The 16,825-nt window shown below is 53.9% G+C and overlaps 1 protein-coding gene across 3 annotated transcripts in view; it reads left to right on the top strand.

Moving 5' to 3' along the window:
• Nucleotides 1-4,762: 4,762 nt before the first annotated feature.
• Nucleotides 4,763-16,825, top strand: part of PIK3CD (phosphatidylinositol-4,5-bisphosphate 3-kinase catalytic subunit delta) — a 49,365-nt gene continuing 37,302 nt past the window's right edge. For 2 of the 3 annotated variants that reach the window (XM_036090512.2, XM_036090511.2), the window contains exon 1: nucleotides 4,763-4,854. The gene's annotated coding sequence lies outside the window, so the exon portion shown is untranslated. The remainder of the gene's footprint in view (nucleotides 4,855-16,825) is intronic. The other variant, XM_078073808.1, reaches the window with a different exon arrangement.

Genomic DNA, 16,825 nt, shown 5'->3' with positions numbered 1-16,825 from the left:
TTCTGCAGCCCCCCCTTCTGTGACTCTGCCCCCCCGCCCCCCCAAACCATTGTATTCTAGGCTTGTAAGGGAAGGCCCTGTTTCCAGCCCCAGGGACTGATTGGCCTTTTCCGCCTCCCGCACCTCCCCATTCTATTATTTTTTCTTTCCTTTTTTTTTTTTTTTTTAAGGTTTTTTACTTATTCATTTGAGAGAGAGAGGCAGAGAGTGCTTGAGGGAGAGCAGAAGCTGGGGTGGGGGGTGGGGGAGGGACAGAGGCAGAGGGAGAAGCAGACTCCCCGCTGAGCAGGGAGCCCACACCAATCCCAGGACCCTGGGATTATGACCTGAGCCCAAAGGCAGATGCTTAACCGACTGAGCCCCCCAGGTGCCCTATTATTTTTCCTTGAAATAAATGCTTAATTTTAGAACAGTTTCAGATTTTTAGGGAAGTTGCAGAGAGGATAGAGAGTTCGCACACACCCCACACCTTGTCTCTTCTGTTGCTAACATCTTAACTACTACAGTACATTTGTCACAAGGGATGAACCAACATTGATACGTTATTATTAACTGAATCCCAACTACCTTAGTTTCACCTACTGTCCTCTCTCTGTTCCAGGAGCCCAGCAAGGACACTGCATAACATTCGCTTGTCATGTCCTCCTTAGGCTCCTCTTGGCTGACAGTTGCTCCAATTTTCCTTGTCTCTGATGACCTTGACCGTTTGGGGGACTGGTCAGGTGTTTTTGTAGACCCCCACTATCCCTCCTCCATCTCTCCCCTCCTCCCCACCTCCTATGTCTTTGCAGCGCTTACTACTTCACGACACTGTATCTTATTTTTATTCTTCATAGTTTCTCTTCGTGGAGTGTAAGCCCCGGGAGGGCGGGTCTTTGGCTTGGACGGCGCTGTATCCCAGGGCCCCAACTGTACCAGGCACGCAGGCTGAATGAGTCAGTGTTGCAAAGCCTGGGTCACCCCCAGTGTACGGAGGCAGGAGTTTGGATCCAGCCTCATGACCCCAAACCCTGCTGCTCCCCACCACCCCCTTTCCCCAACACCCCCACACCCTGGACTAGGAAGAGCATTAGAAGGTATGTTTAAAAGCCAACTGCTGTTTCTGACTTGGTGCCAGGGGCAGGACCCTCCCCTAGTCCCCGGTCCCGAGGGCCGGAGGGATCCCCCCAGGGTTGCACAGCGGGTAGGGGTTTGGGCTGGGATTGGAACCCAGGCATCTTGGGTTTAGAGTGTTTGCGTTTTACAAAAAGGACAACTCAACTTCTGTTTGGAGCCTCCATTTACTTGGGCCCAGAAACTCAATCTCCAGCAATTCAAACCTGACCCCATAAGGGCCTGGTTCACCTGGGCCACCTCTGAACTATCTGGGTCTTTCTGGACCGTTCAGTCCAGCTGTGACCCGGGATGAAGCACAGGGGCACGATCCATCCACCTCTGAGTCTTTCTCCGGAGGGCACAGCCTGGGGACGGGGGCTGCAAGGACCCCTGTCTTCTTTTCCTCGGGCACCTGCACCTGGCCAGCTCTCCGGGCTCCTCTGAGCCTGTGTCCTCAGAAGTCAGACTTTCCAGGAATCAGTTCTGACCTTGGCCTGGTTCTCCAGGTCTCACGCCCTTGCACCATCCCCACTATGACGTTGCCCCAGGCAGCCGCTGTCTCATCGCGGGACCGGGGCCTGCAGTAAGAAATGCATTTTATGTCTTGACTTAATGCACACTCACGCGTACCTATAAACCAGGCAAAAGCCGCAGGCCATAGTATTCTCCCTCCCGACGTGGAATACAATCTGATCATTTCTATTCTATTCCATTTTTGTAAACTTGACGTGCTGAGCGGGTTTCCAGTCCACTAACGTGTTCATATGTCACACCCTGTTGTGGGGAAATGTTGTTTTAGAGCAGAAACATCCAGTCCCACGGAGCACAGAGACCCTGCTCTAGGATTGCTCGAGAACTAACCTTTTTGGGGGGTTCGCTCTGTCAGTACCGTTAGAAGCAGTTTCCATGTATTATTACCTCGGGTAATTCTAAGAACAATTTTTAAAAGATTTTATTTATTTGAGAGAGAGAGAGAACAAGCAGGGGAGGGGGAGAGGGAGAGGGAGAAGCAAACTCCCTGCTCAGCTGGGAGCCTGACTTGGGGCTCCGTCCGGGTCCTGGGACCCCAAGGTCATGAGATCATGACCTGAGCCCAAGGCAGCTTAACCTGACTGAGCCACCCAGGCGCCCCTCTAAGAACAATTCTAAATGCCGAAAGCCATGATCAGCATCCCTGTTTTCTCAGATGAGGAGTGGAGGCTCAGACAATTTTAAGTCACTTGCCGGAGGTCACACAGCTCCACAGCAAGGCAGTGCTGAGGAGTTTGGCTCCAGGGAAGGTGCTCTTAATCAAGAAGCTTCACCACACGTTTCTTGGCCAAGGCAAAAGGGCAAGGGTTTGAGCTGGGTAATGTTTGCTTGGGAGGAAAGGACCCACAGCAAAGTGGACTTCCTGCCAGGACGGGGCACACAGACAGGTGCCCAGAGTCCTTCGTGGAGGGGCTGAGGAGGTGGGCTTCTCATGCTTGCACCCCTGCACTGGGGTTCTGAGGTTGGCTCTGGCTGCCCTGAGATAACCCTGCTTGTGGGCATGTGTGGGTGTCCGTGCTGAAGCCCCTCAAAGCTGAACAAAGATGCTTACTGCATCCGCGAGAAGCTGCACACGCTGGATGGCTTTTGGAGGGGAAGTTTTGCAGGAGAGGGGACAGAAGGAAACAGGTCTGGAGGGCTGTGTGTGCCCCTCCGGGCTGCAGGGCACCTTCTGCCGGCCGGAGCCTCTTCACTGACCAGCAGCCCCTTTAATAACCGAGACCTCTTTCTTCCCTTCCATAACATGGGGCGGAAGGATTGGCCCTTCAGGAGATCATGTCAATCAGGAGGCATTGACTTCCATGCAGCTAAGATGCTCCTTCTCTTCTAGGACTGCTATAAATTCTCCACCATGGCTAGTCTATTTTGTTTACAATTCAAAGGGAACTTGAAGTAGCTTCCTCCAAACACACATGACAACAGTTAAAAATAAAGTGAGAAAGAGAGATCAGAAACCATAGAGAGGAAGGCAGAAGGCGAGTCTATCGGGAACTTGAGAGACAAGGGAGAGCGACGGCAGAGCCCCGTGTTACTGTCAGCCTCTTTCTCCTGGCACCCCGGGCAACACAGGGAGATCCTATGGCGCCGTCTCAAAACGGAAATGTGCTGGGTTTTCAGGAAAGTGAAACTTCTAGAACTGGGCCATAGGCAGCATGATATGGTCAGAGGAGCAGTTAGACTGTGTGGCCCCCAAATGATTAAACTTTCCTGAGCCTCGGTTTTCTGATCTGTAAAGTGGGGCTAAGATTGCCCTTGGGAGATTGTTGTAGGGATCAGAGATAATAACAGGTGGAGCATATCTGAGCATTTGGCACGCCTTGGGTCCCTGTCTCGCATGTTACAGAGCATGATGCGAATGGCTGTCAGCAAATATTCAGTGAAGCATTCTTCTGAATGAGGCAAAAACATTCCTCATCTGCCGGCTTCTTACACCAAACTCTGAAAGCCAGGGAGTAAATTGTTTAAACTGCAAACTAGCAAAAGCTGGGCTGGGGCAGGTGTTCGGAAACCTCAGGGCAGGCTGCTTACCCTGCCATCAGATTTTCTCTCTGATGTGCCCATTTCTCTTCTGGCACCCTGGAGTGGTCTGGAGACCTCTGCCAAGGACCAGTGAGCCGGGCCTGGGGTAGGAGTGAGGCTGTGAGCCTGGGATGTTTTGTTGGGAAGGATGTTAGGGTACGTTCCTGGGGACAGACCCAACATTCTTCCCTAAAGGGACAATATGGTCCCTTCTGGCTCCTCCAAAGATGCCTAGCTGAGAATTCAGAGCCTGCAGCCTAGATCTTAGAACACCGGAAGCGTTTATTACCCAACGGGTCTTGCCTCAATGCTCTCCCCTTTCCTGGCAGGACACGGAAGTTTCTGCTCCTCCCTTTGCTGCAGCCAGAGCTGGGCCCACGCTGGTCCCGGAGGCCAGGGTATTGCATGGGTAGAAAGAGTCTTCCCAAGTTTCAGGTTCCTCATATCTCCAAGGGGACCAAACAGGTGTTTTACCTCCCAGGCCCTGTTGGAGAGGGTCCTTTAAGTCTAAGCAACTGACCGACTCTTCCGCCATCACACCCCAGAAGGATTTGAAGCCACTCTTGTAATCTGGCTACTCCCACACCCCCTCCTTGCTCTTGACTCCCCCAAGCGTGGAGGCCACGTCTTCCCTCCAGGGCTGAGCCAGTGGGACTTTGCTCCAGTCTGTCTGCCTGGCCTCTTGGACCGTCCCTGGAGCCCAGCCCCGGCGCTCTTGGCGCTGGGGGGCACCCCCCGGGTGCCTGGAGCTGCGGCCGCCGCCTCCCTCTCCCGCCCTCCAGCCTTTCTCTGACCACTGTGGAAATTCTTGGTGTGTGAATGTGGAAGGCGTGGGGGTTTTATGGGCTTTAGGACCTTTATTTGGTTGTTTTCCTTTGTATAAAAAGAAAACTTGTTTTGAAGAAGGGCAAAATGCAGCTTCCAGAGACACCTGGGATGATGCCCTTCCAGCCGCAGACGGGGTGCGGATTTGGGGGTGGAGAGGACGGGGGCGGGGGGGGGTGCAGACTGGCGGCAGGAGGACCTGTTGTTTTTCCTGTTGCAAGTAAAAAGGAAACAAAGTGGGAAGTGGAGTGTGCGGGCTGTCAGCAGGCGGGGCGCCCCCAGCGCGCCCCGCCTCCCTCCCTCGAGGCTCACTCGCGCCCAGAGCCTTCGCTCCTAGCGGCCGCCGGGCCGAGCCGCCCAGCCCCTGCCAGCCGCGCCGGGACGGTAAGCACTCGCCTCTGGCTGCGTCTGGGGAGGTCGGGGAGAGCACCGGGACCCGGCGCTTCGGGGACCTCGGGGACCGGCTCGCGGGCGTCTCCCGGTGCCCACGAGCGGTGCGCCCTGGCCGGGTGCGCCTCCCGCGTCTGGAGAGAGCCCGGCAAGGGGCGCCCCCCGGGGTGGCCGCCGGGACCTGGGCGCGCACGGCTCCTCTGCGCCGCTACCGCGCGCCCTGCGGGGCCCGACGGGGAGTTCACGGGCGCGGCGGCGGCGGTCGGGCTGCGCTCCCAGCGGCGGGGCGTGGAGCCCGGGGCGTGCGCCCTGCCCCGAGCGCTGGCCAGCCGGCCCAGGGGGCGCTCCGTTCGCGCTCCCACGCGCGGTGCAGCCCGGCGTACCGTGCCCTGCGCCCTGGCCCTGCGCGCCCTCCCCGGCGCCGGCGAGCGGGGACCGGGCTGGGGCGCCGCCGGAGTCGAGTCTGCCGGGCGCCCCCTCCGCCCCCCCCGCCCCCGGCGCGCCTGGGGGCCCCGGGGCCTCGGGAACCGCTTGCCGCGTGTTTACTGCAGCCGCCAGCGGAGACCAGCCCCCGGATCTGCGGCTGAGCCTGGGTTACGGCGGCAAGACCGCCTCCAGCTTTGCATTTCCGGACTTTTTTTCCCCCCCTTCTTTTTAATACTCTTACCCGTAATTCAGCCAGAATGAGGCTTCTTTTTTTAAATCGGGTTTCCTGTTTTTATTTAGGCTTCCTTCTCTGCACCTTCCTTGAAATCTGGGAGAGGGGAGCAGGGAGACCTTTGGTGGGGACCAGGATGCGGGAGCACGTAGCGGGCGGTGCTCTGCCCGGGTGGGGAGATGGGGGTCCAGAGAGCCAGGAAAAGGACTAATGCGAGGCCCCGAAAAGCGCGCTCCCGGAGGGGACGAGGTGGGGATGGGATTTCCGAGGCTGGGGTCGGGCGCCCGGGGCGGCCCGGGCTGGCGGTCCACGTACCAAGTGGTCCCGCGGCACCCTTGGGATCTGCCCAGTTTGCAGATGGAGCGCTCGGGAGCCTTCGAATGACCGAGGAGCTTTCACTTGGTTCAGATCCCCTGGAAGGAGAGAGCTGAAGGTCTAGAACCCCAGCAGATTATGCAGTGGGGCGGCTTTACCTGGGCTCCTGCAGAAGCCCCACTGCGCGCCGCCCGCTCGGCAGAAACGTGCTGCACTGTCGCGCCCGTATGTGGGGCAGGTGTGCCCTCGGTGTGTGTGTGTGGGGGTGGTCCTCTTTCAGGGGCTTCGGGGGTAAAGTTCGCCGCTCCAAAGGGACCCTGAAACTGAGGATTCATCCCACTGCTCACTTCCAGGAGAGAGGACGGCGCTGGAGCGCCTGGCAGGGCCTTGCTGTTCTGGTCAAGTGAACGGTACTCCTGGGACTCTTCCCGCCCCCCTCACAAAGAATCAATCGTTTTTACATACGTGTGTTCAGTTAAGCAGTCGTAGGAGCTGACTGATGTCTCCATTCTCCAGTGTAAGAAACTAAGGCCCAGAAAAGTTACATAACTTTTCTTGCAAGTAGCTGATCCAGAACCCGCTGAACAGTTCCATCATCTGTAGGTGCTGGGGTTTGCCGATTAAGGAGAACATTTCCTAATAGTTCTCTTGGTGTAGGGACGAGGACCCTTGGAGTGTCTCTTCAGAGATGCAGCCTCTAAGGGACCCACCTTGGTAATACCCGGTAAAAGCCGCCCCTACTATTAACCACCAGGTTTGACTGCGGTGATTAAGTGGGCACAAAGAACCTTCTGATTAAGGAGGCTGTCACCAAATATAAAGAGATGGGAATAGAACTTTCTCTTCCGTTCTCTAGAGCACGAATTTGCCAACCCTTTATCGTTTCCACACCCTGCTGTGGTTTGATTTCTCAACTTCAGGATCCCATCGTCCATCGTGCCTCATGAGAGCACTGCCCAGCACTTGCTGAGGGTGGTTCTTGTGCCGCTTTCACAAACTCCTACAAGTGGTGGAGGACGCTGGGGGGGGAGGGGCATGGGGCGGGGGGGGGGGGGGTCGGATCTCTTGAAACCTAGTTGGCCCTTGCCTGTTCTGAGACATCCAAGCTTACCTCTTTCGGAGCCCCACTGCCCCCCACCTCCTCTGCCCACGTTTAGAAACAGTGCTGGCCACGCAGCAAATAGACATGTTTCTGGAATTAGGGCATGTGCCCCAGGGGCGCTCCTGGCCACGCAGATGGTCCCCTTCCACTAGGACTTTTCTCTGGCTTTCCTACGTCTAACAAATGTTTACTGAGATCTCCCTCACAGGGGCTCTGCTAGGAACGAGGCCGGCAGGCGGGGAGGGTACCAGCCCTCGGGTGGGTGGGTAGGGGGCTTATGAGATGAAGGCAGTCCGCACATAACTAGAGACCAGCCTCAGGCCTGGTTAGCTTGTACTCCCAGTACTGCTGTGTCCGGGGAGATTGTGGGCGTGTGAATGGGGGTGTGAGGGGTCAGTTCCTGCTTCACCTTGTTTTTCTTCAATTGCACAGTTAAAGGGAGAAGTGAATGTGCAACTCATGAAGCAATTCCCCTTTGGCTGGCTTATTTTTCAAAACGATTTTTGTTTAGAGAGCAGTCTCCTCCCTCCCAGAGGCCAGATGCTTCTGCGGGTCTGGTGATGGGGCGTGGGGCCCCACCAAACGTTTCTTTACCGTGGGACCTTAGAAAAGCTCTTTCAGCCACTCCCCAGGGGACAAACATGTTTCCCAGCAAAGCTGTTGGAGGGGCAGGTCCAGAGGGAAGTGCTCCAGGAGGATGGGGGGTTGGTGCTGCCCTGTCTGATGGCGGAGGCATGTAGTCATTGACCACCAGCTGCAGGACGGCAGGAGCCTGACTTGTCAGGAAGGGAGGAAGACATTCTCCTCTGTGCCACGGCCAGTGTTTCATAAATGGCAAGGCTTGCAAAACTCCTCCTCTCTCTCCTTGCAGCTAATGCTAAAACTGAATTTTCTTTAATTTGGTTGGTGGAAATCCCCCGCAATCATATCAGAAATTCTGCCAGTTTCAAGATGGAAAAAAAAAATTTAAAACCCCGGGAACCTCCCTCCCCACTCCTTCCTTGCAGACCCACACGGTGGCCCACTCTCCCCTCCCTGGGGGCCCGCACAGTCCGCGGGGCCTGAGGTCGGCGCAGTGAAGGTTCCAGCTGCCCTGGCCTGTGAGAACCACCCCCCACCCACTCCTTCCCCAGAGGTGATAACCTGTCTCCCTTGGATAAGGGGGGGTCAGGACTTCTAGAAAAGGGTGCTTCTCAAGGCCGCCTACTTTCTGGGCCGAGAGGGAGAGTGATCGGAGGAATGGGAGTGGCATTTCTAAAGTGGTATTTCAGTTCGCTTCTGTTTCACTCACTTTGGGGAAAATGCTTTCCACTTAGAGAAAATACCAGGAGAGTGGGGGGAGGGGAGAGGGAAGCCACAGAAAGGGAGCAAGCTGCCTGGGTCAGATTTATGTCCTGGAATGATGCTATATCTGTTTCCTGGGGCCGCTGTAACAAATTACCACAAATTCTGTGGCTTCAAGCAGCAGAAGTGTATTCTCTCGCGGTTCTGGAGCTCAGAAGTTCTGAGTCAAGGTGTCAACAAGGCCTTACTTCCCTCCAGGGGCCTAAGGAAGACTCCTTCTTGCCTCTCCCAGCTCGAGGTGGCTCCGGGCTGTCCTTGACTTGTGGCCACGCCACCCCACTCTCTGCTCCCTCTTCACTTGGCCTTTTCCTCTGTGTCTGTGTCTTTCTGCTGTCTCTTAAAGGACACTTGTCATTGGATTTAGGGCCCATCCTTAACTTAATTACATCTGCAGCGACTCTTTCTCTGGATAGTGATTTTCCCAAATAATCCCCAGGTTCCTAGGGTTGAAACATGGACACATCCTTTTGGGGCCACCATTCAGCCCTCGGCAGGTGGACAGGAGCACGTTTCTTTCAGTATCTCCCGGGAAGGTGTTGAACACAGTTATCTTTGCAGGGAACCAGCCGTCCCCTGCGTCTGGGCCCTGGGCTACTGCTTCCCAGTCTCTACCCTTCCTCTCCTATCTCCAGCTTCCCTTTCCCAGCTTTGTGAACTGGTAGCCACCTTAGTAGTGGCTCTGCCAATGGCAGTCCCCCTCCCCAGGGTCCCAAGAGCAGAAAAGACAAGTCCCAAGCTTGGAGAAGTTGCCCGCAGGCTAAGTTCTGCACCTGCAGAGAATTGCCCCTGCCTCCAGGCAGTCCTCCGGTCTCGGTCTCTCTCCTGACCTTCCCCCTTCCCTTCAAGAACAGCTCCTTCGCTGCTCAGGGCCTCTCCCAGCCAGGGCTCCCCCACCCTCTGTTTGGGGCCACACAGCACTTCTCATTTTGGAGTTTCCTCTGTTGAGCAGCCCCCGCCCCCAACCAGGAGAGGTGGGGGCAGGGCTGGTTTTGCTGCTGTGTCTGCTGTGGGATGGAGCTGGTGGTACTGAGAGGGATCCGGAGCTCCCCGGACCTGGGGGTGCAATTAAGGAGTGCTCCAGGGCTCTCTGGAGGGCAGGGCCGCTCTCCTGCCTCCTCTCCCCCTCCCCCAGCCTCCCCCCCCCAGGACAGGAGAGGGGTGTGTGTGTGCATTGCCGCTCTTTGCTTTGGTTGTGAAATCTGGGAGAAGTCTTTTCTTATCAACAGGGAAGCAAGGTCATAGCCCTGTTATTGAAATTTTGAAAAGTCACTTAAGTATGGTGGGGTGGGACGGGGCACAGAGGTGGTGGAGGGATCTCTGCATGGAAGAAGAAGCATTATCTTTGGAGCCAGCCAGACTGGGTTTTAATCTCAACCTCGTTTTATCTGCTGAGTGACCTGTGGCAAATTACTTAACCCTCCTGAACCTCAGAATCCCCGGGGGTAACATGGGTATAGTAATATCACCAGCCTGTAAGATTTCGTATGTTGTCACATGTCTAGGGCCAGGCACAGAGCCCCATGGTGGAACAGGCAATGCCTGTAAGGAGCTGGAGTACAGCGGGTGGCCCGTGAGTGTCATGATCCCGCTGTCCCCAATGCAGCCACTGCCAGTTGGACTATCTTTTCCCTTTTTTTGGGGGGGTGCACTTTTAATACAGTTGGACCTCATAAGCAGGTGAGTTTTTATATTTTTGTGTCTCAATTGTAAAATATACACGAAAAACTTTGCCATCTTGACCGTGTACAGTTCGGTGGCATTTGGTACATTCACACTGTCCTGCAAGCAGCACCGCCATCTCCAGAACTTTCTCATCTTGCAAAATTGAAACTCTGTCCCCATGAAGCAATAAGGAGCCATTCTTCCCTCCCGCCCCCCCCCCCCCCCGCCACCGGCCAGCAACCACCATTCTACTTTCTGTCCCTCCGAATTCTGCTCTCTGTGCCTTATTAGTGGAAGCATACAACGTCTGTCCTTGTGTGACCGGCTTATTTCACTTTGCGTAATGTCCTCAAGGTTCATCCATGTTGTGGCCTGTGTGAAAATGTGCTTCCTTTTTAAGACTGCATAAGGTTCCATTGGGTGTAGATGCCACGGTTTGTTTATCCATTCATCGGTCCACGGACACTTGGGCTGCTTCTGTCTTTTGCCTACTAGGAATAACGCTGCTATGAACACGGGTGTACAAATATCTGTTCACGTCCTTGCTTTGAATTCTTTTGGGTACATGGTCCAGAAGGGGAATTGCTGGGTTGTTGGTAATCCTATGCTTAATTTTTTGACGAGCAAGGCATGTGCTTCTGTAGTTTGCTTCCTTCACGATGTCGGCTTGTTGGCATTTTTCCTCTTTGCTTTGCAACCAAGCCATCCTTCCCAGTGGTATTGTAAGTGTCCTAAGGGACACCATCGTTTTATCAAGCATCTTCCATTGTGGGACGTTTATGTTGCTTCCAGCCACACACACACACACACGTGCCCACGAGACTCAAAATCCCGTCATTGACATTTGCCCATATTCGAGAATTATTCTATCAGGAGCGCCTGGGTGGCTCAGTTGGCTACGCGTCCAACTCTTGGTTTTGCCTCAGATCATGATCTCAGAGTCATGGGATCGAGCCCCACGTCGGGCTCCAGGCTGAGCGTGGAGTCTGCTTGAGACTCTCCCTCTGCCCCTTCCGGTTGTGCACGCAAGTGCGCACGCACTCTCTCTCTCAAATAAATAAATTTTGAAAAAAAAAAAAGAATCATTGCATCAAAGGCATTGAACATTTTTTTTTTTAAAGATTTTATTTATTTATTTGACAGAGAGAGACACAGTGAGAGAGGGAACACAAACAGGGGGAGTGGGAGAGGGAGAAGCAGGCTTCCCCCTGAGCAGGGAGCCCGATGCGGGGCTCGATCCCAGGACCCTGGGATCATGACCTGAGCCGAAGGCAGACGCTTAACGACTGAGCCACCCAGGCGCCCCGGCATTGAACATTTTGATGGCTCTTCCTGCTAAATGGTTTTCGATTTAGGAAGACTGGACCAGTTTATCCCAGTGATACATAATAGTTTCATGACACGTTCACTAGTATTAAATAATATTGGGAAAAAATGTTTTACTCATAGGCTCCAAAGGTAATCATCTTAAATGTGTTTCTTTTATTGCTAATGAGGTTAAATAGCTTTCTTCTTGGCTCTAGCTGTGTGTTTAACATGAGGTTTGCTGCAGTGTAATGCAGTGGTTTAAACCCTTGAACTCTGGAATCGGATGGATTCAGATTCAAAACCTTAGCTTCGCCACTTGCCAGCTGTGTGACCTTGAGTAGATTATTTACCTTCTCTGATCCTTGGCTTCCTCCTCTGTAAAATGAAGCTAATTCGACCTGTTTGTCGGGTTGTCTCAAGGATTAAATGAGATCAAATTAGATAATGAACATTGGCTGGCCCGTAGTTGACAGTCAGGAAATATTAGCTGTTACTGTCCTTACCATTATTCTAATTTAAGTTAACAAGTCTCCACTCACCCTCAAGATTCATCTTGTTTCCACTAGGGCAGACGGTACACACTTACGCCAAAGGGATTTAGGTTAAACACAGGGATCAGTTTCCTGCTCTAAACACAGACAGTCCCAGAAAGAAGCCGACAGCCGCCCTCCGGTGAAATGGACAGTGTCCTTGGCTGTCTGGCTGGATTTGGGTGTGAGCCTCCCTAAGGCAAGCGGATGAGCCTGTGCCACGTGATGCTTACCTCCCAGGAGATGAGAAGAGCCGTGACGGGCTGCCCAGAATCCTGAACCCCCGACAGGGCTGTTTCTCCAGGACCCTGTCCCCCTGCGGTCCCGCAGTCTCTGTCGTGTGCAAGTGGCAGATAAAGACTCACTAGATGGTCGAGTCCAGAGCTCATTTTGGTGGCTGTTCCACAGCTGACCTCCAGATGCTCCATCAAACAGTTTGGGAAACTGAGGCAGGCACTTCAAAGGCAGGACCCCTGGGCTTTGGCACCAGCTTGGGTTGCTGCCCTTGAAACCTGCTTTTGCAGCCCCGTAGAGGAAGGTGGGGGCCACTCTCCGGTAGACCTCAGGGAGCCCCAAGTGAGGGGGATGCCAGGGGAGCAGACAGTGCTGGGGCGCGCTGAGTGTGTGCATTCTCCTCTGCTGCCCACCTGGGTCTGAGGAGGAAGTTAATGAAACCGGGATCTGGGTCTCAAATAACCTTTTCTCAAGAAGTTTTCTCTTAGGGGGTAAAACACTGAAAACCGTCAACTTTCCCCGTCACCTGTCTCTGTGTTCAGAGCCAAGGAAAGGACAAGCAAGACCATACCTCCTGTTTCTGGTGGTTCCTGGGTCTGGGCGCCGGAATCCCCAGGTCCTGAATCTTCGTTCCCTATTGGGTGGTGTGGCGAATATTTGAGTAATACGGCCCATCTGCCATCATTCGGAAAGCCGTGAGGAGCTGTGGTCTTTTTTTGAATTAAATGCAGCAGCACGTTGACCATGTGGTAGTTTCTGAAGGTATGTGTGGCTTCCTATTTCTGGTGGGAAGCACAGCACAAGGCACAGTGTTTCAAGAACGAGTGGAAAGAAAGCTTAATGTTAGTGTCAAAAGCCAGAACTTTAGAATTCGATGGAAGTCCAGGTCTTAGCTTTGACGCTTGACACGTGGATGACCTTGCAAGTTATTTTCCCTCTCTGAGCCTCCAGGTTTTTTTCTGAAAATCGGGAACAAGTACTTCTTTTATTTGATTATCGAAAAGATTAGAAATAAGGAAAAACCTGTCGAAGGTCACGGGCTCTCCAAAAATCGCTATTTTTGCCACTGGATGAATGAATCCTTGCAGCCCACGTTATGGGAACGAGTGGGTTTTTAATGACAGGGGTCACTGATTGTTGGGGTTTGCTTGCGTCGTAAAGTCTATCCACCCATCATTTCATCTGACCCTCCCGGGGCTGACCCGTATGAAAGGCACAGAGCATGTGGCAACAAATACCACTGTTTTATACCTAAAAGTCGGAATGGCTTTGTCCTTTGTTATCAGCCTGCTTCTCTCAGATGTGTCAAAGCCCAACGTTTATTTTTTTCCAGCTTTTTCTAACCCTTCAGGGTCTAAAGGAGTTTGGGGAATAAGAGCGGAGGGCTGAGGGGGTGAGATCTTTCTGGGCCTTTTCTTCCTTCAGAGCAGAAGGGAGGGGGTGAGAGGAGCAGCCCCTGGACTAGCCCACCTGGCCTGGACTGGCAGGCAAGAGCAGTTTGCCCGTGAGGTCTGCCATCCAGTGACCTTGGCTGTGGCAATTGGACCTTGGCCGTGGCAGTTGGACCTTGGCCGTGGCAGTTGGACCTTGGGTCAGCCCGGTCATTTTGAGTGGCAGCAGCAAGACGGGGGGCTACCAAGTGGGCAAGGTGCCCTGAAGGCAGCCACCCCACGAGCCCTGTGCCGCAGGTGTGTGGGAAAGTGGTTGGGGGAAGGTCTGGCGGCTGGCCGTGACCTTGGCCCTCATGGACCATGCCTGTCCTAGAGGGGCTGGGAGATGCAAGCCTGGCCTCCTGCAGCCCACTCCAGCCATGACCTTGCTTTGAAGCTTCCAGTTTTATTTTTAACACGAACGTTAATTTTACATTCTATTCCATGATAAGCCTGTGTTTATTTTACTAGGAGGCATAGTTCCCCCTAAACATTGAGTCAGATGGACGCTCTGGGAAGATGTTTGTGTTTTTTCTGTGGCTTCCGCTACTCCCAGGACAGCATCTCTCACCATAGTTTGAAAGGGTGGATCGGGGCAAAACGGCGTGAAGGATGATTGGCCGCAATCATGACAAACCGTAAACGGCTTAATAGGAGTCCCGTTTTCCTGTGTGATTCGCTGGTTGAGTCGCCGAAACTCTGGTTGGTGTAGAGAGTATTAAAATGCTACCCCTCAAACCCAGGGGCGCCTGGGTGGCTCAGTCGGTTAAGCCTCCGACTCAGTCTCAGCTCAGGTCTTGATCTCAGGTTTGTGAGTTCAAGCCCCACCTTGGGCATGGAGTCTACCTGAAAAAGAAATAAAATAAAATGTTATCCCTCAAATCCAGACATTTTAACCTAAAACGCATACATGTACGTTGGTTCACTGATGCACAGAGGCAAGGCCCCAAGGGCGACAGTCCCTGTAAACTTTGCTCCTTCCCCCCAGTCTCTCATGCCTTGGCCATTCCGCTGCAATGGAAAGTTTGTTTTAATGACTCCTCTTCATTGGGTTTCTAAAGCATTCTGCTTCGTTGTCATGGAAACGGCTCTTTCTTTATACACCCATATTTCATCTGCTTTTCCTCTTCCGTGTTGTGTAATTACTAAGGTGAGCAACTGGCGTGAGCTGATGTGGGCCCAACCAAGCACAGCCAATTCCTGTTAGCATGCAGGGCCTGGGGCCCTGAGGAGGATCCTGCTGGCCCCAGTGGTCAGCACGCTGAGGCCATCGGCCAGGATGGGTTGGAGAGGGCATGGGGAGCACAATTCGCCCCTGAGTCTGCTGGGGGGAGGTTGGGTAAGGCCGAGGGATAGAAGGAATCGCAGGGCAGGGCCAGAGCAGGTCAGAACTCCCGGCTGAAATTCTCCAGCCCCTCACTCTGAGAACGGGCACCACCAGCTCTAGAGCAGAGGCATCCAGAACCAGTTTCTTTTTCTGTGGAGCCAATCAGCAAGCATTCGTACTTCGGAGTTTCCCCATCAGCCAGCTCAGAATCGCCACCTTTGTTAACCGGGCTGTTTCTTTGTCTGATAATTATAATGGCAACACGCACCCACTCTGTCGTGTTGCGGGCACTTTGAAAATGCAGATTTATTCTTCTAAGTACTGTTGCGATCCCTGCTTTATAGAAGGGGAAACCGAGGCACGGAAACACTTAGTAACTTACTTAGGGATTGCCCAGCCAGGAAGTGACAGGGCCTGTTCCTCACCCCTGTGCTGGGCTGTCTCCAAATGTGGCTGCATTTGGGAGGGAGCACTTGGTTGGGGCAGGGGGATCTGGACCCCAGGCAGGAGGATGGGCGAGGCCTCTGAGAGTCCGTGGCTATGCAGAGGGGCTTCCCAGCCCATTCTGACCCGTCCCCCCTCCCCTCTCCCCACCCCAGGACTTAGTTGGGCTCCAAGCAGCCTTCCCTGTTCTTGCTGGTCCTGCAACTCTGGGAGAGCTGACATCCTGGCCTCTGGTCCTCTAGAGCCAGACAGGCCAGGAGGATGTGGCTTCTGTACCCAGCCCTGCCCCAGTCTGCCCAGGGTGGTGCCCATTCTCCCCCTCTGTCCCGAGGAAGCAGGGCCTGGCATCTGAAATCTCAGTCCCCTCCTTGCCCAACTCTTGAACCTTTTGCGGGAAGTCCGTCTGACAGTCCTCTGATGGTGGGTGACAAACAGAGCAGCAGAACTCAGGTGTCTCTTCAGTCAACGGCCCCAATCCAGTTCCTTTGCACTGACCCAGGAGAGGCCGTGTGGCGTAGCCTTGACAGCAGCCTCCGGGGCCAGCCTGGGTCCGGCTCTCTCATTCCATAACCTCCTTGAGCCCCGCTTTCCTCCTTCACAAAACAGGAGGCCTGCCTTAGGGGCTTGGCGTGACCAATAGATGAGAAAAGAGACAGAAAGCGCCTACGCTTTGCCGGCTGATGGCAGGTGCCCAGCGATGGGCTCTGCCCCGATAAACCATGCAAGGCTGTTGTTCCGGACAGAGTCTGAACATATCCAGAAGCTCCCAGGGGCAGAAGTGGCCTGGAGACCTGCTCTGGGAGGGGAAGGAGGTGACCCAGGGGCACTTGCCGAGGAGAGACTGACCCCATGATGGATGATGGAGGGAGGTGTTCAGAGCACTGTGTGTCGTCCGCAACATAAGTAGTCTGCAGATTTGGGGTCTCGCAAGAACAGGAGGGGAGGAGGACATGTAAACCCATGGCCGGATGGGGAACTGGAGTGTTGAGTGCCTGGGTAGACAGCCAGCTGCAGAGCCAGACCCCAGGAGAAGGGGGTGAACCGCCCCTTAGCTGAGACCCTTGAGAAGGGAACCCATCTCCACTGCTACCCCTCTGTGTGTGTGTGCGTGTGATTAGCTTAGGGGGTCAGAACAGAAGGAGGAAGTGGAATTTGCAGTTTTAAAGGATATTAATTATTTGGGGGTCTTGATATTGGGGCAGTCTAGATCTTCTGGGTATTATAGGCTGGGATCTTGCCCGTGGGTGTTTTTAATATGTGTGCTATGTTTTATAAATGTGTGCATGCGTGTGTGCTAAATATTTTTAGTTGTATAGGATCAGTGCAAGCTAGTTATGAAAGGCTTGTAAGATACAGATTTGCCAAAGAAGAAATCCATCATCTACCTATCCTAGAAAACCCCCACCACTCAGTGGCTCCTGATCTTTTTCAGATTTTAAATCCTTTTGAAAATCTGCTAAAGATCATGGACCTCTCCCCCAGAGAAAGGCTCTTAGAGTATAATGTTAGGGGGTTCCTGGGTGTCTCCCAAGTTCATCCTAGACTCATTAGGGTGCACCGAAGGACTGTTTGGGTCCAACCACCGGCTTCTCTGCATTATGGGATGCTGCC

The sequence above is a fragment of the Halichoerus grypus genome, chromosome 5, assembly GCF_964656455.1.
Source record: "Halichoerus grypus chromosome 5, mHalGry1.hap1.1, whole genome shotgun sequence".
Classification (NCBI taxonomy): domain Eukaryota; kingdom Metazoa; phylum Chordata; class Mammalia; order Carnivora; family Phocidae; genus Halichoerus; species Halichoerus grypus.
This window is presented reverse-complemented; position numbering and strand designations above follow the sequence as displayed.